Consider the following 13,831-nt stretch of genomic DNA (forward strand, 5'->3'; position numbering starts at 1 on the left):
GTCCCTCTGGAGTGGTCTGGGTATCCCTGCTATCTCTGTACTTTTTATGCTCAGGAGAAGAAGAGCTGGTGGTACCACAGTTCTTGGGGACCCACTTTCCAGGAAATGAAAGTAACAAGGTCACCAACGAAATGTGGCAAACAGCCATAATAAGCCTGGCAGAAGGGCCGGGGTGTAGGTCAGTTGGAGTGCTTGCCTAACATGTAAAAAACTCTGGGTTCGATCCCCAGCACCACGTAAATTGGGCATGGTGGTGCACGCCTGAACCTCCATCACACAGGAGGTGGAGGCAGGAAGGTCAGACATTCATGGTTAACTTCAAGTACCTATCAAGTACATATCAAGCAAGCGTGGGCTACAGAAGACATTGTGTAGAGGAGGAGGAAGAGACTGCAGCCATGGCACATGGGAGGGGCACTGAGTGCTAAAAGCAGAGCTGGGAGGGCCTCTGCAGCAACCCCTTTCCCTCCTCTTTCCCTCTTCATAGAAGAGAAAACTACGGTCAGAATGGAGAAGTGATGGGCCTGGAAGCCTTCTACCCAGAAAACCACACTCGGGGGTTCGCATCCTTCAGGATCTTTGGGTTGCGCCTCAGTGAGCAGAGCACTTGCCCTGCAAGAAATCTTGGTCCCCAGCACTGCATAAAACTGGGCACAGTGGGGCATGCATATAATCCTAGCACTCAGGGAGTGGAGGCAGGAGGATCAGAAGTTCATGGTCAGTCATGGCTACAAAGCCAGTTGGAGGCCAGCCTCAGATACCTGAGACCCTGAGAGAAGGGAGGGATGGGGTGAGCTTTATTCCTCTTATGCATATATCTGCCCTGTAGCCTTACCCCCGAGGGTCGAGGAGCCTGATCCACAGACAGCAGCTGGTGCTTGGATGCCTCTGTCCTTTGGGTGATGATATGGACACGGGCATGCTCCATCACCTGTGGTCTGCATAGCTTGAGATAGATCCTTTCTTTTTTTCCGACTTTGGGTCTACCCCCATACCATAGTGAAATCAAACCAAATGAGTCCCGAAATCCTTTTCATCTCTGACATTCAGGCAATTCTTGAGCCTCTGACCCTCCCCAGGGACAGTGCTGTCCATCACAGAGCGGAGAAGCTGTACCTCCAGGAGATGAAAGTGTCAAACATCAAGACATCAAACAGGCCTACGCTGAGGCCGGAGTGAGTGAGAGTATTAATGTGATTAAAGCCGTACACAGACATACTTTGATTTTTCACCCACCTGCATCAGGCTGAGCATTATCTGAGCCCCCAAGAAAGTGCTTGGGAGTAGAAGAGCCTTGGAGCCAAGTCTGGGGATTCAGAAAGCTGTTTTCTGAGTCTTTGGATTCAAGACTTGGTGGTGGAGGGCATCCCAGAGGTGGGTCCCTGGGCACCCATTCCCACCACTTCTGCTAATGCCCCTCTTTGTTTGGGGTCCAAGCCTACTTCCTCTTCAAACCAAAGCTCAGCCCCGAAAAGGACATACAGGATCTTTCTTGTACAGTCCTCACACCCTACTTCCCAGACCTCCTTACTCTCAGGAAAACAGGCTGCAGGAATATGTCCTGGGACGGGAAACTGAGGACATTAAAGGGCCCTCTCCTGTTTAGAAAGTTCTCCTCCTTATTATAGGTTAAGGTTTTCCATTAGCAGCCATTGATCCAGACCTCTTTCTGCAATGTGTAGAGACAGGGTAAGAAAAAACTCTTTCATTGTAAAGTTAAATATGCATGATCCCTGAGTACACAGCAGGGCCTGTGCGGCTGCCAATCTGCTCTGGCAGGGCTTGGAATCCTGGGATTGTTCTGTGGTGGCAGGGAGCTTAGTGATCATCGAGGTCAACCTCTTTGTTCAACTGAGGGAGGACTGAGGCCCGTGGTCACATGGTATTCTGGGACTTGAGGCCCCGCTCTGGAATGCTGAGGACAGATGAGGCCAGTCTTCGGAGTTTATACTGGGTCCCAGGCCCCACCCAGCCTCTTCTCACAAGGCTCTGAAATCAGAAAACCCTAATGTTGATCCCAGATCCTCTATTTCCTATCTGTGAGACTCTGGACTACTGATTTAGCCTCTTGGGGGAACTTCCCCATCTGTAAAATGGGAAGAATTTGTATCTACTCCTCGAGATGGCAAGATTTTGTTAACTTAACAGATATGTAGGAGCTTCCTGAATGTCAAGCACTGAGGACCAAAGAGAGAACTTCAAGGTTTCTTCAAGGCAGGAACGTAGTTAAAACACACATAATAACTAACTGTTCAGGACTTGGTTCTGCTCACATTAGCTGAGGTGCCACAAAGGGACCTGGGGAGGTGCCACGCCCTTCTCCCATCTCCCTGCTTCCACAGTGAGTTGTCTATGGAAAAAGTCCCATTCCAGGGACCTACTGTTCGGGATCCAGAGCCATCTGGAAGAAATAGAAGGGCCTTTCCGGAATGTCTAGTGATATTCTCTCTCTCTCTCTCTCTCTCTCTCTCTCTCTCTCTCTCTCTCTCTGTGTGTGTGTGTGTGTGTGCGTGTCTGTCTGTCTGTCTGTAAGTCTGTCTCTTCTCTCTTCTCTCCACATCACAAGGCCTATCCAGAACAAAAGCCAGATTCCCTCTTACAGCCCGTGGGCATCTAGTCTCAGAGTCAGCCTGTGTACTGGCTCTGGAGAAAGAGGTATTAGATACAAGTCCCTTCCATAGTCAAAGGTCTTTAGGGTTGCACATCATTTTTCTAGCCAGATGCTCACACACAGAAAGTGGAGGGCACATGTTCTGTTCTCAGCTGTGGTCACAGGTCCCACCCCACAGGTTACAGAGATCAGGCACACACCTTGTATCTTGGTAAACCCACAAATTGTCACACGGTTCACAGAGAAGACAGAGGCCCAGAGAGGCAAAGTGCTGGCCGGGGCCACACACCCAGCCAACAGCAGAATCAAAAGTCAACACCTGGCTATGCTTGGTAATGCAGTTTTGGTCCCAGAACTCTGGGAGGTGAAGGCAGAGGATTTCTGTGAGTTTGAGGCCAACGTGGTCTACAGAGTGAGTTCCAGGAAAACCAGGCCCTGCCTCAAAACAAACACCTGGTGTTGACCATAGGACTCACAACCTCTAGGTATGGAGCAGCCCAGGGATGACCACAGGGTGCTCATGCAAGAATAGGCTCAGATTTGGATCCCCTGGGCTTTCTGTTGCCTCCCTACATCTGCTAGCAATTACACGTCCATCTTTTTTTCCCCTGCAGAGGAAAGAGGGCTGCTGATAACACTGCCATGCTGTGGTCTGAACTGCTTCCCAGACAGCCTCCCTCCTCACTCAGGACCAGAGATGGGGGATCTTGGGGCATCTAGGCCTGATGCTACAGCTTCTGTTGGGGATGATGGAGGCTGGGAGGAAGCACTGCAGGAGGAGTGAGACTGCCCAGATGATACAATGCCAGGATGTATGGGGCACAGAGTTTGGTTTATTTCCCCCTCAGCCTAAACACTAGCGCCAATGTGTGAGCCTGGAGTCACTTAGCTTTGGTTTCCTCATCTGCAAGCAGGGATAACAACACTGACTCTGAAGCCTTGTTGCAAGGCATACGAAGTGGGTGTGCACCCGGCTCGCCTGTGACAGTGCCTCTGTGATGGTGTGACCCCTATGCTGGGGCTCCAGGGGCGCCTGCCTGGAGACAGGGGAGGACTGATCACTTTAGAAAGACCTGTCAGAGGCATTAGGGAATCCTGGCCACCACATTCTCACTTCCAACCCAGGGTCAGGCACTGAGGCTGCAAAGCAGCCAGAGCTGGTTCCAAACAGGCTGTGGTGGACAAACAGTGAGCAGCAGAGAGGCCGGGTGTCAGGGTGCTAGTAGGAAAGGCACGGCAAGCGCCTGAAGACTGGAGGAAGCAGGGAGGGCTCCCTGGAAGAGGTATGGTTGGAAGGACCAGGAGAAGGAAGTGATGAGGAAGAGCATTCCAAGCAAGAGGGATGGAGGGGCGGGCAAATGCCCACAGGCAGGGTGGTGCAAATTCCTTTCACAGATTCTGGAATCTAACCATCTGGAACCAAGAAACCAGGCTGGAACCAAGGGTCCCAGTCTGTCTGGGGCAGTGGGGTAGAGGAAGTTTAGAGTCACTTCAGCCTGGTACTGGGCTGAGCTATGGTTCGGTAGTCATCACAACAAGGTAGAGAAAGAAACCATCCCTGCATCCCAGAGGACATTCAGAGTGCTGGGACATTCCTTCTGCAAGAGGAAGTTGCAGAGAGATCTGGGCAAAAGGGAATTGTGATGAGACTGGGTTCAGATTTTAGGATAGAGCAGAGGGAAAGGAGCAGAGTCCTGAGGGAGAGAGCGAACCGGGAAACAGACCTGGAATAGCAGGAAATGGGACAGCCACCACCCTTCACAGAGCAGCCCCCCAACCTGATAGCCCAGAACTAGATCCCACCCCAGCCACAGTACCACTAGGCCGGTTGGTAAACTTCCCTCCATCCAAAACTTCAGGACCCAGAATTTTCTCAGTAGCTAGGGTTTTGGAAGGACATCTTAGGAATCTGGAAAATTTGCAAATCTATTTAAAATCTCTAAAGTCAGCCTGGCAATTGACTGGCCTAAAGCCAGACTAAGTCTTAGGCACAAGACTTGGTCCAAGGGACAGGGGCTAGGATCCTGAGGTCCCCACTTCTGCAAAAGCTGTTAGCCACCTCTGGATCACCCTCCCCTGGCCCTGCTATCTCTCCCCATCCTCCACAGTCTTTGCTGTGCCTTGGAGGTCCTGCTCAATTGGCACCCAGAAAGCTCTGGGGGTGTCCGAAGAGGTCTGGCAGGCAGCAGAATTGAGGGAGCAGCAGGTAACCATGCGGGGAGGGAGGACAGCCCTGCTATCAAGGGGAGTTCCTGCCCTCCTCCCATCTGATTTTGTTACAATTTTTCCCTTTTCCCCCCTGCACAAAGAGGCACAGGCTGGGGTGGAGAGTGACGACAAGACATGGGATGGGTTTTCTGTTCCCTGAACTTACCAGGCTACAGATGGCTTCTGGTGTAGGCTATCACCCCCTCCAGGAAGTCCTCCTCGCTGTCCTCTGCTATTTTGCTGGACCCAAAATGGACAGCAGTAGAAGGGCTGGCCTGATTGCGGCAAGCCCTGGGAGAGTCAGGGGAACGGAGAGGGTGCTCAGGGGCGAGTTGCAGCCCGGCCCCTCCTCACTCCAAATGCATCCTTTGGGAGGAGCGGAACAGCCTGGAGGGGCCGCCCTGGGTCTCGCTGGCAGGCAGAAGGCTGACGACTGGTCTGGGCCCGGTCAGGCTCTGGCCTCCTCTCTGTTCTCCTCTTTCTCAAAGTTACTCCCAGAGCAAGCTTAAGTCTAAGATAGGGCAGGCGGGACTGTGACCACAGACAGCCCCAGCGCTCACACCACTGTGGGCTTTACGTGCCTCCCCCTAACACCACACACTTTGGGGGAAAGGCTGCAGGGCCGATTCTGATTGGCCAAGCTGGGGGAAGGGGGGGAGGTGGAGCAGGGAGGGTGGACGGCGGCGTGTGTCTGTTTTCAATTTCAGGGTTTTTTTTCCCCCCTCTCTCTTTCTTTTCCCCCAAGTTTCTTGTTTTTCTTCCTCCTTTCTCTCTGCTCCCTCCCTCCTCCACCGGCTTGCTCAGGATGTGAGGGGATGTTTAGAAATTCCGCTGCCCACGCCAGCCACTGAGTCACTGTATTAGAGTGGCCTGCTCTACTTGCCTGCTGCCTGTCAAAAGGAGTCTCCCTTCAGCACAGCACCTGGGGTGGGAGGGGGTGTGTGGTGTTCCTCTATGCCTTAGTTTCTCCATCTGTAAAGGAAGGGCTGATGAGCTGTGTAGCAAATTCAGCTCTGACTCGGTGAACAAGCCCACTGAACATTCGCCCTGTATGAGGAACTGTACTATATAGTACGAGATCACCTGAGTCAGAGAGACGTTCCCAGACAAGCAGGGACCCCCTAGAGGAGTGGCCGACAACCCCATAGAGGAAACCTGAAGGAAGCTGGAGGCGATCAGATAGCACTTGGTCATAGGGCCTTCAAGGCTGCTACCACTGAGTCCTGACTTTTCACCTGAGGCTGGAGCTGTCTCCAGGTTGTCTTACACTTTGGGTCTGATTCCTGTCCATTTCTGCATACACATGAGTCAATCATCAGAGGAGTGTCTGACCAGACACTCGCCGCAAGATAAGAGCCACTAAGCCGCTGAGAGTGGTGGAGCATGCCTGTGACCCCAGACAGGCACACCAGAAGACCAGTCTTAACTACACAGGGAGACACCGTCAGAAAAAACAGCATACTCTTAGATTCCAGAAACAGACAGTCTTACAGGCAGACCACCCCAAGCATGATGGGATTCTCACAAGCTGCGGCAACCTCCCAAGAGCCAGTGGGACCCTACAGGACGAGCCCCGGGAGCACGGGGAGCCGGAGCACCGCATGGTGGGAGACAGCCTGGTTTGTGCATCCCTTTCTCCTGGTCCCTGCTGTAGATTATTCTCCTCTATCTCTTGTTACTTCCACAGACAGGGCTTAGGAGGACAGTGCCCATCTCCCTGGAGATACAAAGGCTTTCCTTGCTTCTCTGCCACGTTTCTGACTAGACTCTCCAGGCGGCCCTGGCAGAGCCTGGTGTGTTAAGCTCTGGTGTCAAGTCTCTGGCCTGAGGCCCCTGAAACTCTCCCAAGAAGGATAACATCAGCCTTCTTTCCTCCAGAAGAAACAAAGGCCCAGAGGTGAACTGGCACAGGAGGGAACAAGACTTACCCAAGTTCACCCAGCACATTGCCTCATGTGTTCATGCCTACCCCCTTTTAACACCTTAAAGTCCCCGAGGAAACAGGAAAGGGATTATTTGCCCTCTTTTAGGGCAAGGAAACTGAGTACAAGTTCAATGAGCTTCTTGATTTCCCACGGCTACAGCAAGGGTGGAACTAGATTGTCTGGAACCACACTCACAGAGACAGGAGCCCTGACCTGCCTTTCTCCTAGCATAAGGTACCACCTATGGTGTTCCTGTCCATCTCACTGCCCTTCTTCCCGGAGCCCCTGGCTGCTTCTCTTCCACCCACCTCTCTAATTCCTGGTCTTTGTTGTTGTTGTTTTTTGTTTTTCAAGACAGGGTTTCTCTGTAGTTTTGGAGCCTATTCTGGAACTAGCTTTTGTAGACCAAACTGGCCTTGAACTCACAGAGATTCCTTGCCTCTGCCTCCCGAGTGCTGGGATTAAAAGCCTGTGCCACCACTGCCCGGCTGATTCCCTGGTCTTAAACCCCTAGTCCTCAAAGATCCACTGGGTACTGTTCCAAAAGCACTTGGAGCCTTAAATAGAGCCACCTGCCCCCAGCCCTGGGGAAGCTGGGTTTCAGGATGTGGAGATGGGGTGTCCCAGGTCATGCACAACTGAGTTCTGGCCTCTTTCGACCTTATCTTCTGTGTCCCTATACCCCAACTCCCCCATCTCTTCTCCAGTCCCACCAAGGTCTGGAATCAGGGGCATCTGAGATTCCATTATTGAACTTGCTGCCACCCCTAGGTCTCATCTCAATAGCAATTGCTCAACTGAGTACTGGGCGGGACTGTGTGGAAGAGGGGACTCTGACTGGCCCAGACCATGTAGGGCAATGAGTCTCTAGAAGGTGAGCCTGGCCCAGGGCTTGGTGTCCACACAGGGTCATGGGGAAGCATGGATGATGCTGAAGGTCACAGGGTCAAGCCTACACAGGAATTTCCTGTGCCAAAGACTCCACCAGAAATTGCCAACTCCCTGGGTTTGAACCCCAAATCACAAAACAGAGACCGAGAGAGGTAAAGAGAAGGGGGAAACTGTACCCTAGAATTTCACTTGGTTGTGCTCATCTGGACTCTCAGACCAATCACAAGGACCAGAATAGCTTACAGGAAGCAAGGAGTGTCCACTCCTTAGTCCTGAAGGAAGTGAGGACACCTGACCCTGGACTTTCAGTCATTGGATGGGTCCCTATCTTATCTGAGCCTCAGTTTCTCAGTTGTGATCACTGCTGCACAGGACTTCGGGATGTTCTTCTGCAGCCCTCCTTCATGGCTGGACATTGACTAGGGAGGGGAGGATGGCAGACGCTGGAACAGGGACAGCTGGGGGCCAAAGATGCAGCATAGAGGGGAGGAGTGGTGGTGGCGGCTCCCCAGGGGAAGCTGGGGGCTGCCATTTCCGGCCAGCCCAGCCGTCCGCTGGCCCATCTGGAATCACTTAGCCCTACCACCATTAACCCTTGGTGGGCACAGGAGCTGTTTCTCCTCCCACTGATGGGGGAGGGGGCAGGAGATCCAGAACTACACAGAGTACCACAGGGTCCTTCCCAAGGCCTGGATCATGAGGCTAAACTGTCACAGCTGAGGGTAGATTTGGCACCCAGAGAACAAAGTTGGGTCAGATTCCAGCCTCTCCGTTCCAGGCTGAAGGACCTGAATGAGTCCCCGAGTTGCCCGAGCCTCAGTTTCCTGCTCTAGAACACAGGTAAGTCAGGGGCTGCCGAGATGGTCACTGTCCTCCGAAGCAGCATGGTACCTGGAAGAGCGACAGGACGAAGTGGGCGTCTCTCTTTGAGAGTACCCCATCACTAAGTGCTTCTGTACTTGCTGCTTCTTCACAGTTCTGTAGGGATTACGTAGCACCATCACACTGGCATGCAAACATGGCCCTAGCCCCACTGTGGACAGAGCAAACCATGCACATCCACTCCCTGCCTATACCCTCGGAGCTAGTTTGGCTACAGTCAAACAGTGAGGGTGATGGGGAGAACTCAGAGGGGGCTTGGGTTTTGGGGACACCACACTTCCCACCCCTACAGTCTGGCGGTGTACTCAAGGGGTAAGGGCTGAGCTCTACGTCCAAAGTTCCAAACCAGCCCAGTAGCTTCTTAGCTGTGTGACCTGCAGAATGCCCCAGCCTTGGGACTTTAAAATAGGGATACAAGTGCGTAGCTCACATGCTAGGAGAGGCATACAGGACCCACAGAGGTTGTTGCAAGCCCGAGGCAGAACAGTTAAGAGTGCTACAAAGAATAACGGATTCTCAGGAGCTGCTGTCACAGGAGTCCATGATCAGAGCTGGAGGGAGGCCTCTCCACCCACTCATTTTACAGCTAAGGTAGGGGGTTGTGATAGAAGCGGCTCATGCCAGGCCACGCGATCCTGCAGTGTGGGTACAGATGTGACTGCAGCGAAGGCTGGCTCTCGACCTTTACACTCACGTTCTGCCTTGGAGAGGACGTCCAGACTATGTGCAAACCCTCAACATCTCCCTCACCATCAGAGCAGGAAGCAGCGCTCCATGGGGTGAGCCGAGGGGCCGGAAGTGGAACCCCCGTGGGAGAAATCCCTGTGGGACGGCTCAGCATTCGCAAGACAGGGCCAGCAGCTACCACAGCTGGCTCTCCCACGCTCCTGGAGCTGCCCTGAAAGCTCCCAGGGCAGGCATGGGGTGTGAGGAAGCAGCGCACGTCCCAGACCTTAGCTCGACCACCTCAAGTGTCAGAAGGGCGTGTTCAGCACAAGTCCATGGACGGGTCTGGAGGATGGAGGGTTTCATGGGGATACGCCTGAGTTACAGGACCCCCAGCACCCTTTCCTACTACATGCAGTGAGCGGACAGTAGATCCTCTACCCATAGATGGAAAGCCAGAGACTTAGAGCAGAAATCACAGAATGGTGACTCTTTGAGCGGGTGAGGGGAGCAGCAGGGATACAAGTCATCTTCCACAGAGACTCTTGGGACTTTTCTGACTGGTCCAGGCTGTAGCAAGTGAAGCAGGCCAGGATGGCAGGAGATCTGGAGTTCAGGACATGTTCTGTCACACTTACCCCAGACCCGATTCATACTCCCCCATGCCATTGCGGTGCCCCAGGACCACAGGGCACCATGGTGCATCCTCCTAGCACACAGAAGTCTTAAAGACAGTTGGTCAGTGGTGGCACATGCCTTTAATCCCAGCACTAGGGAGGCTGAGGCAGGTGGATCTCTGTGAGTTCGAGGCCAGTCTGGTCTACAAGAGCTAGTTCCAGAACAGACTCCAAAGCTACAGAGAAACCTTGTCTTGAAAAACCACACACACACACACACACACACACACACACACACACACACAAAAGAAGTCTTAAAGACATACAGCAGCAGGGCCCTTGAAGACCATATAGTTTCTCCCTCATGGGGACACTGGCTCTTAAGGTTCAGAGGGGGACAGAACCTGCTAGAAGGCACATAACAGGTCTTCTGTGGGGCCTCTCACTCCTACACTTAGACTGTCCTGTTTCTCCCATCATGCATTTGCATGAAGGAAGTTCACTGGGCACCCAATGTGTGACCTGTCCCTCCATCCTGCAGAGCTCACTAGCAAACATCAAGGAAATAACACTGATACTAATATGTGCTTGGTACAATAAAAGAGATTCAGAGAATACTGGGTTGGGCAGATGAGGGTTTTGTTTGGGTCTCAGAAGCTCCTTCGGGGAAGACATATTTCAGCTCCTACCTGAGGTTGAAAGCTCACACATGAATGGGAACAGTGTTTGAAGCAAAGGGAACAGCCTTTGCAAAATCTCTGAGGCTAGAAAGACCTTGAAGTGGGAGATCAGAAGGAGGAAAGGGGAGGCTGAGATCTTATTAAGGATAGGGAGGTAGCTGAGGGCCAGCCTGAAGGCCTTGATGGCTTATGGCAGCCTGGCTTTTACCCTGAGACCGGTAAGTCTCTACAGCTTAAGGATGGATATGACCAGATACAGAGGAGAGTTTGAGGCTAGGCTGGCCCGCTGGGGAGCTTTCGGGCAACTGGGAGCTGCAGCTGAAACTTCTGGGTCCTGTCTGAGCTTTGACCATTGAGTCTCTGCCAATTTTCGTTCCTGACACATCATGGACGCAGGACCCCTTCTGATGAGGACAGTCTGTGCTTGCCCTGGGCCCTGGCTCTTGTGTCTCCTTTGGGGTGTCTGGAGAAGGATGCTGTCTCTGTTTCCCAGCTTAATTGTGGCTTCTGTCACCAGAGACTAGGCAGTAGGGGATAACTCCTCTTGTAATGCTCCAGAGTGACAGCAGGTGGCGACCGCACCTCTAGAGGGGCAGAAGGAGCATAGGCCAGGGTAGACAGGATCGTCTGAATGGCAAAAATAATTCCAGGGAACCCGCCCACACATCGAGATTCCCCTCTACCTCTGAGACATGGACAGCCACCCCCATTTCCAAGGTGTAGCAAGGATCCAGAGAAGGGAATTGACGTGCCCAATGACACAGAGCAAGGCTGAAGCTTGGTTGGCCCTTGGTCTGCTGTCTAGAGAGGGGCTCAGGAGGCTAGGAGTGGGAGCCCGGTGGGTCTGACACTGACCCTGGTGCCTGCCAGTTTCTCTTAAGCAAAATATTTTCAGCAGAAACCAAGACCCAAACCTTTCTCTTTCAGAGCCATAAACCAAGTTATCAGTGAGATCTTTATGAGGCCTTCATCAGGGCACCCCACCCCAGGAGGCCCTGGTGTGAGAGTGTCCTGGAGTGAGAGCTTCCAGAGGGAAGAGGGAAGAAGGAGGGGTCCAATAAACAGCCACACCCAGAGATAAGGGGGCTTCCCAAAGGAAGAGGCTGGTTTAGGATAGGCAGGGACCATGCACAGTGGTCTTGTCATCTGCTACTACCAGTCCCGGTGGGCACATGGGAGACGGGGGCCCAGGGTCTCGAGGTCAGATGACAGGTCAGAGGTAGAGGTATGGGTGCTACAGTTTCCAATGAGGCTTTTAAATAAGGTTATGATATCTCTAGTTATGGAACTGGGGGGAGTCACATCCATGATGCTAAAACCTCTGACAGATGAGGGGGTCCACCAGGGGCGAGGGTGAGGGGAGTCTAGAAGCTCTTTTGCATGAAGAAGCCTGAGGAGGAAGAGGAACGAGCAATTTGTTTAAGCAAAATCCAGCTATCAGGTCGTGGGGTGGGTGGGGATGTAGACACACATTCGGGGTCACTCTCTGTGCTTACCAGTCAACCATCTCTACAGGGGAGAAAAAACTGCCAAATAGGTCATTGACTTGCTGTGTGACCCCAGGAAGGTGACTTTACCTCTCTGAATCCATATGTTAATCTGAAAGAGAAAGCAAGGGTAACAATCACCTCCATTTCCCTGGAAGGTGGTGAGGATGGGTGGAAGTGATGTGTGGTGTGAGACCTCACTCTTAGCACCTGCTCAGTGCGTAGAAATGTCACTGTCACAAACCAGCCTGAAGCATCAGAGAGAGACACTGAATACTCAGAATACTCAGGAAGCATGGTGCACCCCAGGAGTGCCTGCAGAGTGGGAAGGACATCCACCCCGGGTTCCCTGACTGACTGCTCTTCCCTGCCATCATCCCCTGCTACACTGACCTATCCCTAAGCCACTACCAAATCCTGGCTATGCCTCAGCCACTCATGATCCCTCTCCAGGCGTGAGGGGTCGAGTGGGGCTTTCAGACGGCCCCCTGCTTCCCACTCAAGACTGGGTTATCAGTACTAGGGGAATATTCCTAGAGCTCTCGGGGCCTCTGTTTGTACTTGGAGCACATCACCCTCCCCCACTCACCAACCCCCCCCATCTCCTGCAAGAGTTCTCTAGCCTTCTGTTCCTGCCCAGAAACAAGATGTAGCATCCTTTTCCCTGTGAACATTTAACACGCCTGGCCCCCAGCACTGAAGGCCCTCTGAGCACAGTGTCAGCACAGGTATGTAGGTCAGTCTGTAACTGTCAGATGAATGAATATAGACACCAATGAATGTCTAATTTCAAATGCAAAGCCTTTCGACTAGGTGTGAACTAGAATACTTGGGATTAGAGGCCCTCACCAGAATGAGATCCCTCGCTGGAGGTGTCCAGCGATCCCTTGCACACTTCCCCTTGGTGGCAAACTCACTCTCTGCAACCTCTACTTCATGTTAACCAATTGTGAGCACTTCCTTCTGGACTGGTAGGTCAGGCTCCACACCTGCAGTTTTCCCGCCCTCAGGTCCCTGCCCTCCCTGCCAGGCCTTCACTTCCCACAATAGAAGCAGGCCCTGGTTGTCCCAGCTGAGAGCAAAATTCCCCCCTCCCAGGCTTCATCTTCCACCCATGTGTATCTCTTGGTTGGGCTCTCAGTGGAGCCCAGAATGTCAGATGTCTTCCAATGTGGGGAAGTGGTGGCCTTCCCTGCGAGACGGCTGTGAGCTCCACTGTGTCATACACTCAGCCGTTGTTATGAAGCATGAACAGAGTTTTCCCTCTCCTCCCTGGGCCTCCCTACTTCCATCCATTCAGTGGGCAGTTTCCCCGGAGCAGGAAGAGAACCCCTAGGCTTACTGCTATGTGTGAGTGTGATTCTCATCAGGGACGCCTTCTCCCGCCAGTCGTCCGTACAGGGTTCAGTTTCAAAGGACCGCATGCTTGGCTGAATCCCACTACCATGAAATGCCAGGTTAGTTTTGAACAACAGACCTGCCATGTTCATTTTGCACCCGCAAGTTACAGTGTGACCTTGACTTACCGGCCTGCCCCGAAGGGGTGCTGCTTGGTCCTGTGAAGAGAAAGAAAGCATTAACAGCTAAGACCTGGTTCTGCCTTCCTTTGAGGGCTCACACATCCTGCGCATCTCATGGCGCTAGAACAGGAGAGAAGATCAACCCTCAGAGGACTCTTTTGCACTGTTTCCTCCCCGGCCCCAGCGCCATGCGGAGGGGTCCTCATCTACACCAGCCTTCCTGACCCAGAGACATCTTTTCAGATCCTTCCCCAATTCCTCAGCCATGGCCGCCACTACCAGTCTCAATGATTCCCTTTCCCATTCAAGCAGCTGTGGTTGTCTGCCTGTTTTCAATGGAGTAG

General features: G+C 52.8%; 1 protein-coding gene across 2 annotated transcripts in view; it reads right to left on the bottom strand.

Annotated features, from left to right (window-relative positions):
* Positions 1–5,368, bottom strand: part of Pdgfrb (platelet derived growth factor receptor beta) — a 38,878-nt gene extending 33,510 nt beyond the window's left edge. For both annotated transcript variants that reach the window (XM_057788876.1, XM_057788875.1), the window contains exon 1: positions 4,986–5,368. The gene's annotated coding sequence lies outside the window, so the exon portion shown is untranslated. The remainder of the gene's footprint in view (positions 1–4,985) is intronic.
* Positions 5,369–13,831: the final 8,463 nt, after the last annotated feature.

Source organism: Chionomys nivalis, chromosome 14, assembly GCF_950005125.1.
Source record: "Chionomys nivalis chromosome 14, mChiNiv1.1, whole genome shotgun sequence".
Taxonomy (NCBI): domain Eukaryota; kingdom Metazoa; phylum Chordata; class Mammalia; order Rodentia; family Cricetidae; genus Chionomys; species Chionomys nivalis.